Genomic DNA, 12,532 nt, shown 5'->3' on the forward strand with positions numbered 1-12,532 from the left:
GAAGACATTATTATTTTTATGAATGGTTGCAAATGCTATTTTCCGCCTTGGTATGTAATTTTGATCCAGGGAGTGCTCCTTTGAGGCAAGGCAAGGCGAGTTTATTCGTAGAGCACATTTCATACACAAGGCAATTCAAAGTGCTTCACACAGCAGGGAAAATGCATTAAAATCACAAAGAAATTACAGAAACAGAAATACAATTAAATTAACTAAATAAAAAAAAAACACCTAGCCAAATCCAAATTGATCTGACTTTATCACTCCTTCCATATTTGTTTGACATTTCAGCATGACAGGTGTCTCCGAGATGGACACATCACTTTTAGATTGATTTGTTCCCATATCTGCGCGCTTTCTGCAAACTGCACACGTCTGTGCTGAGCGTATGTTTCTTTTACGACGACTCTCTGGTCGACGCCTCCCCCTGATGTGTGGCGCTTTGTATCTTTACCGACGGACCTAGTCTTGTCTGCCCCTCCCTTGATTTAGCTTTAGCTAAACTAATTGTCTCAGACAAAACTCGACCAAAGCACATTCATCTTCAACAAACTAGTTCTAATTATTTCATTTGACAGAGAAGCTTCCAGAAATAACAATCATTTTATGCTCAATGAATGTAGTTGAGCAAAATTAATTAAGTCTGGTGAGTGCTGGCCATGCAAGAACTGAAATGTTTTCAGTTTCGTGGAATTGTGTACGGACCCTTGAAACATGGGGCTGTGCATTACCATGCTGCGCCTAAGGCCCAAAGTCAGTGGGATAGGCTACAGTCGCCTGCGACCCCTAACGGGAACAAGCGGGATGCCAGCCTAAGACACACTGTGTAATATTCATGCTGTCGCATCAGCATCTTGATATAATTATTCATATGAATTGCTCAGTAAGAACCTCTCTTCAAACAGATATGGAGGTTTAAAGTTTAACCTACCAGTGGTATATAATAGTGTTTTGAAGCCATGGGACGGGGCGTCATTCTGAGGCTAATCAGGTACTCAGTGATGAGGGAGCGACAGTCAGTTTACAATTGGATTTTGATAGCCCATTACAGGGCTCTTAGGATACAAAGAAGAGCAGTCCCAAGTGAAACTGTTAACACCCATCATTAGGAGGTTCTGCTCGGTTTGCAGGGCCTACTCAGTACTTTAGAATAAATATCCGAGTTCCCAGACTCAATCTGCAGATTGAGAATGACTCTTGAGTGAGAGCTGAAATGTCTTGTTTTTCTAAAAACAGTGTCCAGATGATACAACTGAATCTTTTTCTATGATGGAACACTCCTGGATGAATGAGGGATTTCACCGATAAGACTGATTTTGACACTTTTGTGAACACAGTTTGAGAGGTTCGGGTCTTTTGTGTGTATATAGAAAATAGTTCATATATTTGAGTTCAGCTCATGAAAAACAAACGTGTTGGGTTTATATTATATTATATCATATGTACTGTATATTGTAAAAGCAGCTCTTGGAGTCAAATGTGACTGCTGTATGCCTTCTGCATCAAATGATACAGTGTTTTATTCTCAACCAGACAACCAGGAAGTTGTTAGCATGCTAGTTGTAGTTAGTTTTATCGTGATGGTAAAACTCCATTCAGGCCTCTGAAAGTTGTGATAAGTGCCTATAAATTAGCTGATATTAGGATACTAGGAATGTGTTTGGAAAGTGACGAATAAGTTCACCACCACAAACCATTTATTTCTGTTTTCATAGTTTTAAGAAAGTAAGAATGAGGTACAGCGCCATTAAAAGACGAGCCAGCAGAGTGCAGCAGAGTACAGGATCCCTTCTTTTTTACGCAGCTTTGACCAAGTCAGCTTTAGGTCAGTATTAGCAAGTTTTGAGATATCTGATTTGTGTACGGCTTTAAGGGTCATTGGTAGTAAAAGCCCTTCTGCAAAACCTTTTAAAAGAAAAGCATTTCATTACATTGCTTAAAAATACGTGCATTTGTACTATGGGCTCGCAAATCTTCACAGACCTGACTGATAACTTGGCCAGGTATTGAGCACATACAGTATTTTTCAGTATTGGTATTATAGTAGCTGAAATGTTACACAGTGTTGTTTTAACAATCTATCAAATGTTGTTATGTAATGACAATATACAATATTTAAATTTAAAGTAAGTAAAGTAAAACATCTAGATGAATCGTTAAATATTTAGGATTTCAACTTAAAAATAACATCAGTGAATTTGCACGAGAGCTCCTCAAAGCAACTGAGCAGCTTTTTCATTGGGCTTTGGGCACAGAAAATGCCCTGTTCGTGATAAAAACAAGCACACAGAGGACTCTGCGTTGGCAGGAGCAGCGGCGGTTTGTGCTGGGCTGATGGGACAGCGCTGTTATGGAGCTGATGTGGGGAACGTCCTGGTTTAACGAGTGCTACAGCTGGACGGACAGCAGCTGCAGCAGAGCAAAGAGAAAAATAAGAAAAATGAAAAATAAAACAAGCATTAAGAAAGAAAAGTTGAATCATAATGTTGTCCCCTCACTTAAACATACTTATACTTTGGGATATAATGTATAGTTATTAGTGTATGTATAGAAGTTCATTTTTTTCATTGGCTCGAGCCTTCCAGAATGGAATGGATCGAGACATTGTTCTTGCCATGGTTTCTTATTCTTATTGTAGTTTTGCATGGTAAAATTTTGCCACAACTCGGGCATTTTTGACCCCCTAACATTGATGAATGTCCCACATGGGGTCATAGGTCACACATGGGGGCATAGACGCGATCGGCTCGGCCCGAACTCCAATAAAATGGAGGTTGCGAGAACGCCCGTCGCAACAGTGCCGACTAGTTCAAAAAAGAAAAAACATGAAACGCTTCATCTTTGGCCTAGGCACATGAGACTTGGGACAGTGATAGAGCTACCTTTGACCTCTTACCTTTGAATAGTGAAACACACCTGGCAGCATCGCTCTATGATAAATAGGAAGTCAGCCATGTCGAATCAAAGTGGCACCGCCACGCTTGACTTTTTTTTTTCTAAATCAAACTTGTCCAAGGTTTTTTTGTCCGATCGAGCTCAAGACAAAACCTTTTGCATCCAAAGACATTGAAATTTACTAAATATTCAAAAGAATGTTGGATTCTTTACGGCAAAAAAGGCTTACGTTTTTTCAAGGACAAGTCACGCCTATTGGAATCTACGGCGCTCATATTTCACTCACTAATGCGTTTTTATGATCTGATTGGAAATAAATACCCATGTAACAAATTTACTCTATAGCGCCCCCTACCCATTGTGTGAAAAACTCACCATTGTCTGATTTAATAATAATAATAATAATAACTTTTATTTATATAGCGCTTTTCAGTGACCCAAAGACGCTGAACATATATAAAAAAGGGGGGGGGGGTATTTACAGACAGGGGGGACAGGGGGTAGAAGAGTAGGCAATGGGGTAGAGGAGGCTAGGGGTAGGGGAGGTCATAAGCTTGGGTGAAGAGGTATGTTTTTAGGCGGGATTTGAATGTTGTGAGTGAGGGAGAGTGGCGGACAGGTTGGGGGAGGGAGTTCCACAGTCGGGGTGCTGTTCGGGAGAATGCTCTGTCGCCAAAACTTTTGAGTCGGGATGTTGGTGCAGTCAGGGTGAGAGAGGAGGAGGATCGGAGAGCTCGGGAGGGGCGGTGGGGGATGAGGAGGTCAGACAGGTAGGGGGGGGCAAGGTGGTGAAGAGCTTTGAAGGTGAGGAGGAGTATTTTAAAGTTTATGCGCTGCTTGATGGGGAGCCAATGGAGAGAGCGGAGAACGGGAGTGATGTGATCACGGGACCGGGTGTGGGTGAGGAGGCGCGCAGCGGAGTTTTGGACCATTTGGAGTCTATGGAGGGAATGGGAGGAGATGCCAGTGAGGAGGGAGTTGCAGTAGTCGAGGCGGGAGGAGATGAAGGCATGGATGAGGGATTCAGCAGTGGGGAGGGTGAGGCAGTGTCGGATTTTGGCGATGCGGCGGAGGTGGAAGTATGAGGTCTTGACGATGTGGCTGACATGGGGAGTGAAGGAGAGGGTGGGGTCCATGATGACACCGAGATTGCGTACCAGGGTAGAGGGGGTGATGGTCGAGGTGTCGATGCTGAGTGAAAAGGGACCAGTTTTATTGAGAGTGGATTTGGTGCCAATGAGGAGGAGCTCTGTTTTGTCACTGTTCAGTGTGAGGAAGTTGAGAGTGAGCCATGGTTTTATTGTAGAGATGCAGGTTTCAATGTGGCTAAGGGGAGGGTTTTGGGTGGATTTGGTGGTGAGGTATATTTGGGTGTCGTCAGCGTAGCAGTGAAAGTCCAGGTTGAGTTGGCGGAGGAGGTGACCAAGGGGGAAGATGTAGCAGATGAAGAGGAGGGGGCCAAGGACTGAGCCCTGGGGGACCCCCTGCGTTACTGGGGAGAGGGTGGATGAGTGACCGGAGAGGGAAATGAACTCTTGCCTGTTGGTGAGGTAGGATGTGAGCCAGTCAAGTGCAGAGCCCTCAACACCCAGTTGGCGCAGCCTTTGTAGGAGGATGGAATGGTTTATAGTGTCAAAGGCTGCGCTGAGGTCTAGTAGTAACAGGATGTTGAGGGCCCCGGAGTCTGCAGAGGTGAGGAGATCGTTGAGTACTTTGACCAGGGCTGTTTCAGTGCTGTGAAGTGGGCGGAAGCCAGATTGGAGGGGTTCATAGAGGTTGTTTGACTGGAGGTGGGTGTGAAGTTGGGCGGCGACGATGCGTTCCAGCGTTTTTGAGAGGAACGGCAATGGGGCGGTAGTTGGAGAGGTTGGCGGAGTCTAGGGTGGGTTTTTTGAGGATGGGGGTGATGGAGGCCAGTTTGTAGATGGAAGGAACATGGCCGAGGGATAAAGACTGGTTGAAGAGGGTGGTGAGATGGGGGATGAGAGCAGGGAGGCAAGCCTTGGTTAGAGTCGTTGGGAGGGGGTCGAGAGAGCAGGTGGTGGTTTTGGAAGCGGTGATGAGGTCTATGATATGAGAGGAGTTAACAGAGGAGAAGGTGGTGAGGGGAGGGAAGGGTGGGTGGTCAGGGAGAGGGGGGGGGTGGGGTGGGGGTGGTGATGGAGTTAATGGAGACGGCAGTCATGGAGCTGTTGATTTTGGAAATTTTGTCATTGAAGGCAAGGAGGAAAGAGTTGCAGAGGTCAGGGGAGGAGGGTGGCGTGATGTCCGGTGGCTGGAGCAGCTTGTTGACGGTGGAGAACAGGGTGCGAGGGCTCCGGTGGGAGCTGTTGATGAGGGTGGAGAGGTGGGCAGATTTGGCGGCTTGGAGAGCGTCACGGTAGGAGGAGATGTGTAATTTGAAAGCTTCGGCGTGGACGGTGAGGCGGGTTCTTTTGAGGAGTCGTTCGAGTTGGCGGCCAGTCTGCTTCATGGTGCGGAGTTCAGGGGTGTACCAGGGGGCGGGGTTGATGTATGAGACGGAGGAGGTTTTCCAGGGGGCTAGGGAGTCAAGGGAGTCGGAGAGGGTGGTGTTGAGCATGACAGCATAGTCGTCGGGGGAAGAGGGGGGGAGTCAGGGGGAAAAGCAGAGGATATGAGCTGGGAGAGCGTGAGGGGGTTGACTGACTTGATATTGCGGTAGGTGATGGTGCGTTTTTTGGGGTTGTGGGGCGAGGGTAGGGGGGCGGAGAAAAGGATGCAGAGATGATCAGAGAGAGGGAGGGGGAGGGGGTGGGGCTTAGATATGGGTAGGAGAGAGGAACAGACTAAGTCCAGAGTGTGGCCTTTGGTATGGGTGGGGAAGTCAATGTGTTGGGTGAGATGGAAGCAGTCCAGGAGAGAGAGGAAGTCGGATGTCAGTGGGGCGTTGGGGCAGTCAATGTGGATGTTGAAGTCACCAGTGAGTAGGAGGCGGGCAGAGAGAGAGGATGCGATGGTGAGGAGTTCAGACAATTCAGTGAGGAAAGAGGGGTGGGGCTTTGGGGGACGATAGATCAGGATAGCGGTGATAGAGTTGGGGAGGGAGAAGGCGAGGTATTCAAATGATGAGATGGATGGAAGGTTGAGGCTCAGTTCAGTGATGGATGTAGATTTTTTATGAATAACAGCAAGACCTCCCCCACGCCCGGAGAGGCGGGGTTTGGCAGTGTAAGTGTAGTTGGAGGGAGTGGCTTGGTTGAGAGCATAGAAGTCCAGGGGCTGTTGCCATGTTTCACAGAGGAGAAGCAGATCAATGTTATTGTCCAGTAGCAGTTCAGCTATAACAGGTGATTTGTTGGAGAGGGAGCGGCAGTTCAGCAGTGCAAGGGAGATGGATGGGGGCGCGGAGATGGATGGGGGCGTGGAGATGGATGGGGGCGCAGGGGTGGGGGGGCGGAGGTTGCTGAGGTTGGCAGTGCGGCAGGTGGGGGTGACGGGGGGGGGCGAAAACTAGTCCAGAGTGAGGGGATAGGTGAGCCGTCGTTGGAGTGTTGGTTATGGGAGAGAACAGAGCCCCGGTGGATGTAGCGGGGCCGGCGAAGGATCCCAGCTGAGCTAGCTGCAGAGGCAGCAGCAGCTGGGAGACGGTGTTTATGGTTGAGGAGGTGAAGGTCAGCAGCGGTGTAGGTGAGTAGGCGAGAAGTTGGTGGAGCGGTGGCCTGGAGGCGCGGGAGTGATAGTCCGAGGAGGAGATGGAACGTAGCAGCAGATGAGAGTAATCCAGTTAGTATGTTGGCGGTGGCTAGAAGCTGGTTGACTAGAAGCTGGTGCGCAGAGAGTTGTGAAAAAGCAGCAGTGGACCGGGTGTTGAAGCTGGTGGAGTGAGTGGCGTTGGTTGCCCCAGACCTTGTCTGCACGGCAGGGAGGCCCCGCGATACCATGACGGACCTCAGCAGGTGTTAAGCCGGCTGTTAGCTGGCGGCTAGGGCAGTAGATAGTCCAGGAGTGAGGGAGGAGATGAGTGATGGACGGTGCAGTAATGTCCGATGAAGTTAAGGAACAGGGATGTAGACAGAAGACAACACAGAGACGCGGGAACAAAACAAAACAATGGAAACGACTAACAAAACAAAGACGTTGGGACAGAAGCGGCAGTCCACATACCAGACGCCGGCGTTGCTCTAGCCCAATCAAGATGAATTTGAGTCCAGTTTTGTGACCAGATCGCCCCGTCTGTGGAGCGGAGGAAAGCAGAGAAACGGGGCTGTATCTTGGTTGTATGGGGCTGCTTTTCTCCAGGTGGAGCCGGTGCCCCGCTCTCCGTGTCTGCTCCTGTGGCGGGCTGGGGCCACACCTTCGCCCAGGTACAGACCTCCGGGGCGGCGGGTGCGGGAGCGCGGAGCCGGTGTTCGGGCGTGGAAACGCCGGTGCAGTGGAGGATAAGCGGAGCCGCGTGCGGCTCGTGGCGGTGCGTGCCGCTCGTGGTGGAGCCGGTGATCGGACGTGGAAACGCCGGTGCAGCGGAGGAGAAGCGGTGCCGCGTGCATCACCAAGCGTGCACGCAGTGCGCCGGGGCAGACGGCGGAGCGTGCAGGCAGTGCGCCGGGGCAGGCGGCGGAGCGTGCAGGCAGTGCGCCGGGGCAGGCGGCAGAGCATGGACAGGAGAGCGCCGGCAGGCGGCAGAGCGTGGACAGGAGAGCGCCGGCAGGCGGCAGAGCGTGGACAGGAGAGCGCCGGCAGGCGGCAGAGCGTGGACAAGAGAGCGCCGGCAGGCGGCAGAGCATGGACAAGAGAGCGCCGGCAGGCGGCAGAGCGTAGACCTGGAAGCGCCGGCAGGCAGCAGAGCGTGGACGAGAGAGCGCCGGCAGGCGGCAGAGCGTAGACCTGGAAGCGCCGGCAGGCGGCAGAGCGTAGACCTGGAAGCGCCGGCAGGCGGCAGAGCGTAGATCTGGAAGCGCCGGCAGGCGGCAGAGCGTGGACCTGGAAGCGCCGGCAGGCAGCAGAGCGTAGACCTGGAAGCGCCGGGAGGCGGCAGAGCGTAGACCTGGAAGCGCCGGCAGGCGGCAGAGCGTAGACAGGAGCGCGCCGGCAGGCGGCAGAGCGTGGACAGGAGCGCGCCGGCAGGCGGCAGAGCGTGGACAGGAGCGAGCCGGCAGGCGGCAGAGCGTGGACAGGAGCGCGCCAGCAGGCGGCAGCGCGTAGACCTGGAAGCGCCGGCAGAACGTGGGCTGAGAGTGCCGGTAGACGGCAGAACGTGGGCTGAGAGTGCCGGTAGACGGCAGAGCGTGGACAGGAGAGCGCCGGCAGGCGGCAGAGTGTAGACCTGGAAACGCCGGCAGAACGGCAGAACGTAGACCTGAAAGCGCCGGCAGAACGGCAGAGCGTAGACCTGGAAACGCTGGCAGGACGGCAGAACATAGACCTGGAAACGCCGGCAGAACGGAAACCTGGAAAGAACGGCAGAATGTAGACCTGGAAGCGCCGGCGAACGGCAGAGCATGCACGCAGTGCGCCGGGGCAGACGGCGGAGCGTGCACGCAGTTGCGCGCGCGCAGTGCGCCGGGGAAGACGGCGGAGAGTGCACACAGTTGCGCGCACGCAGTGCGCCGGGGCAGACGGCGGAGCGTGCCGCAGTTGCGAGCGCGCAGTGCCCCGGGGCAGACGGCGGAGCGTGCCGCAGTTGCGAGCGCGCAGTGCGCCGGGGCAGGCGGCGGAGCGTGCAGGCAGTGCGCCGGGGCAGGCGGCAGAGCATGGACAGGAGAGCGCCGGCAGGCGGCAGAGCGTGGACAGGAGAGCGCCGGCAGGTGGCAGAGCGCCGGCAGGCGCCAGAGCGTGGACAGGAGAGCGCCGGCAGGCGGCAGAGCATGGACGAGAGAGCGCCGGCAGGCGGCAGAGCGTAGACCTGGAAGCGCCGGCAGGCGGCAGAGCGTAGACCTGGAAGCGCCGGCAGGCGGCAGAGCGTAGACCTGGAAGCGCCGGAGCAGAAACCTCTTCCAATGAATGAGATTGGACAGAGCTGAATAAGAGCCCTAAAAGGAATGAATGGCACGATATGTACAATGCATGGAGCTGCCTCGATCTGCTCCACAGAGGAGCAGCCTGCGTGAGGTGAGAGGGCGGGGCAAGGATGTTAGGAATGAAAACGAAAGGTAAGTTAGATTGTTGGAGACGCCGTAGTTGAGGACTTTGAAATCTTGCTAAAGATTGTGATTCAAGCAATATTCGCGAGATGAAGACAATGTAAAAATACTTAATTTCGACTGGGGACATCGCTGGGCGTTCGGCCTAGGGGCCCCGTACGGCCAGCGGCGGGCCTGGGACAGGCCCCCTGGAGTCGAGGACAGAGCGCTGACGCGTGTTGGAGCCTGACGTGGAGAGTGTTCTGGAGCTGCTGCGCGATGAAGCTGGACCCGGTGTCATTGTGATCCGGTGGAGAGACGCTGTGGCGCGGGAGGAGCCACGTGAAGGAGACGTCCCGACGCTCGATGCGGAGGAGGCGCCGCGGCACCGCGGCGTGCGCGGAGCGGCTGATGATTTCCTGGTTCCTGCCGCGGGGCGCGCGGCTGGTGGATGGGAAGCGTTTCGAGCGAAAGTGAGGAGTCCTGTAATGAGAGGACGCGGCGAGCCGCTCAGCTCTTCCGGGTCAGGTGGGTGCGCTCTTCCGAAGCCGGAGGACCGCGGGAGGACCGCTGGAGGACCCGGAGCCCCCGTGAGCGGAACACGGAGGGTCATCTGATTTGAACTCTGACAGAATATCAGTCGCAGTACGGTTTGAGCGGCCGAGCCATCTGCCTGAGGGCTTAAATGTGGCCGCCTTGTGCCGATTGGAGCGGGGAGGAGTCACTTGAGAGCGTTGATTGGGGATGAGGAGCAGGTGCGAGGGCCATGGTACAGACACCCCCTGACCTTTCACCCTACTTCTTTGGCCAGGAAAAACTGCATAACCTCTTTGGGATAAGCGCAGAAACCTGGGAGAGTCCATGGTGAAGTGAGGGATCTGACTCTCACAGACGGACAGGCGGGCGCCCGCTTGAGTGCGATGATGGCGCTGGGGAGAGGGATCCTTCCATGGTGGCCTTGATGTAGATGGGTGGAGTTAGGTCTTCCAGGCTGAATTTACGCAGGCTTCATTAGTTAGTGTGGCATATTGAATTTGAAGATTACAATTTGACATCTTGAAAATATAAACATTGAACAATTATTCAAAAACATTTAAACACAATTCAGCAACTGGAATTTAAAACAAATACAATTCAAACTACAGCACTCTTCGGGGTATCCTCCTGAATAAAAGCCGCTCCAATGAAATTTACAAAGACACAATGAATTGTACATATACGAACCGCATAATAATATAGTACGTCATAAGGCGCTGGTACAGCTGGCAGCCCTGTGTAAACGCTCTCTCTTCTTTCTCACACTTATTGTGCTTTATCTCCTATATTTTGCAAATATAGTTAGTATATTTTTTCTATTTTACTGCACGATAGGGACACGCGCTGGAATAGTTTTTTAATTCAACTGTTTTTGACTTTTTTCGGCTGGATTTGAGCGTTTTTCGTTGTGTTGTTGTGACGTGAGCTAGCTCCGAGCGAGCCCACCAGCAACGAAGCAGACGGGCTGGACGTAAACTCCGAGAGAAGAGAGGAGAAAACAGGAAGTCGGTTCCCGCCGTAGTCATGGGTAACGTGAGGTCCCTTCAAAATAAAATGACGGAAATAGCGAGCCTCATGCGGTCCCAGAGGATTTATAGGGACAGCAGCGTCTTGATTTTCACAGAGACCTGGTTAACAGCAGAAATGCCAGACTCTATTGTAGGTTTGGACTATTTTCATCTGCTGCGGGCTGTTGTGGAAAAAATATAATCTGGCCCTTTACTTTTTAACTTTCAATTCTATTTCTAATCAGATTTAGTTCTAACAGCCTGACAACCCCTTTTGGCCTGGAAATTTACATGTCCGGACTCCCTGGAGTGGCTAGGAAGTCCCACGTTATGTTTCACACTAGGCAAGACATGTGAATTGAATGAATGCAAATGTTATGTACTGTCTCCTTCCTGAAACCACTGTTTCTTTGATGTCCCATTTGCTCCTTGGTTCCTTTGTACCTGAGAGACCAGTGACCGGGAACTTCTGTGTGTGTGTGGTCATGTGATCATCGGTGATTTAAGGAAGGGGACAGAGGGGGGACGGGAGGATTTGGGAGACAGACATTTTGGGAAGCAGGCAAGAGACAGACGCGTGGACTCGGCCTTCTATGAGAATGGCCGAGTCCACTCGAGTTTCTTTCTGATTCAGCCACAAGATTAAACAGTTTACTTTTGAAACGAGACAACTTGCTTCTTTGTCTTATCTAGAGATTTTTGCCACTACAGGGCGGACAGAACGAGAGAATGTGGGAAGAAAAGAGGTGGAGGTCTGGCGGTGTATGTGAACACGAGCTGGTCCAAACCCGAACACTGCACAGTGAAGGAGCAGCTATGTAACAAGGATATTGAACTATTGGCTATTGACATGAGGCCATATTATCTGCCCCGGGAGTTCTCACATGTGATTTTGATCGCAGTCTATGTGGCCCCGTCTGCCAATGCTGAAAATGCTTGTGAAGCACTGCTCTCCTGCACTTGTAGGCTGCAAACACAGCATCCACAGGCTCTCTTCCTCATCTCTGGTGACTTTAACCACGCTTCTCCCTCTTCTGTTCTACCAACAAACACCCAGTATGTTACCTGCCCCACCAGAAAGAATAGAACATTGGACTTGTTTTTTGCCAACACCAAGGAGGCTTATTCCTCTTCCCCCCTCCCTACCCTGGGCAGCTCGGACCACAACCTTGTACATCTGAGGCCTGTGTATGAACCCATCGTGCGCAGGCAGCCTGTGGTGTCCCGTGAGGTGAGGATGTGGTCTGCTGAGAGCGAGGAGGCTCTGAGGGACTGCTTCAGCACCACTGTCTGGACTGAGCTTTATGACCCACATGGGGAGGACATTAACACCATCACAGAGTGCATCACGGACTACATCAACTTCTGTTTTGAGAACATTGTTCCCTCCCGGACGGTGCGGTGTTTTCCAAACAACAAGCCATGGATTAACCGTGAACTGAAGGCTCTGCTGAAGGAGAAGAAGAGAGCCTTCAGGTCAGGGAACAAGGAGGAGCTGAGGACTGTGCAGAAGGAGCTGAGGAGGAAGATCAGGCAGGCTGAAGCCGGCTACAAGAGGAGGATGGAGGAGTAGCTGCAGCAAAAGAACATTCAGGGAGTGTGGAGGAGCCTGAAAACCATCTCGGGCTTCAAAATCCCCCCTGCCCAGACAGAGGGGGATCTACAGTGGGTGAATGATTTAAATGCTCACTTCTTGAGGTTTGATCGGTCACCCACCCCTTCCCCTGCACAGCTGCATGCTCCCTCTTCCACAGCTGGACAATGCCCTGCATCTGTTCCTCTTCGCTTATCTGCCCCGGACCATCAGCTCCCCACTTCGCCTGGACTCACCCATCCCCCCAGCACACGGTCCCCCTGCCAACCACTGACTGTCACAGCAGCACAGGTGAGGAGTGAGCTGAAGAGGATTAAAGTGAGGAAGGCAGCAGGACCTGATGGCATCAGCCCCAGGCTCCTTAAGTCCTGCGCAGATGAACTGTGTGGAGTTATGGAGCATGTCTTCAACATGAGCCT

The sequence above is a fragment of the Eucyclogobius newberryi genome, unplaced genomic scaffold (genome assembly GCF_026437365.1).
Source record: "Eucyclogobius newberryi isolate DKJ021-1_F unplaced genomic scaffold, fEucNew1.0.hap1 SCAF_10, whole genome shotgun sequence".
Lineage (NCBI taxonomy): Eukaryota > Metazoa > Chordata > Actinopteri > Gobiiformes > Gobiidae > Eucyclogobius > Eucyclogobius newberryi.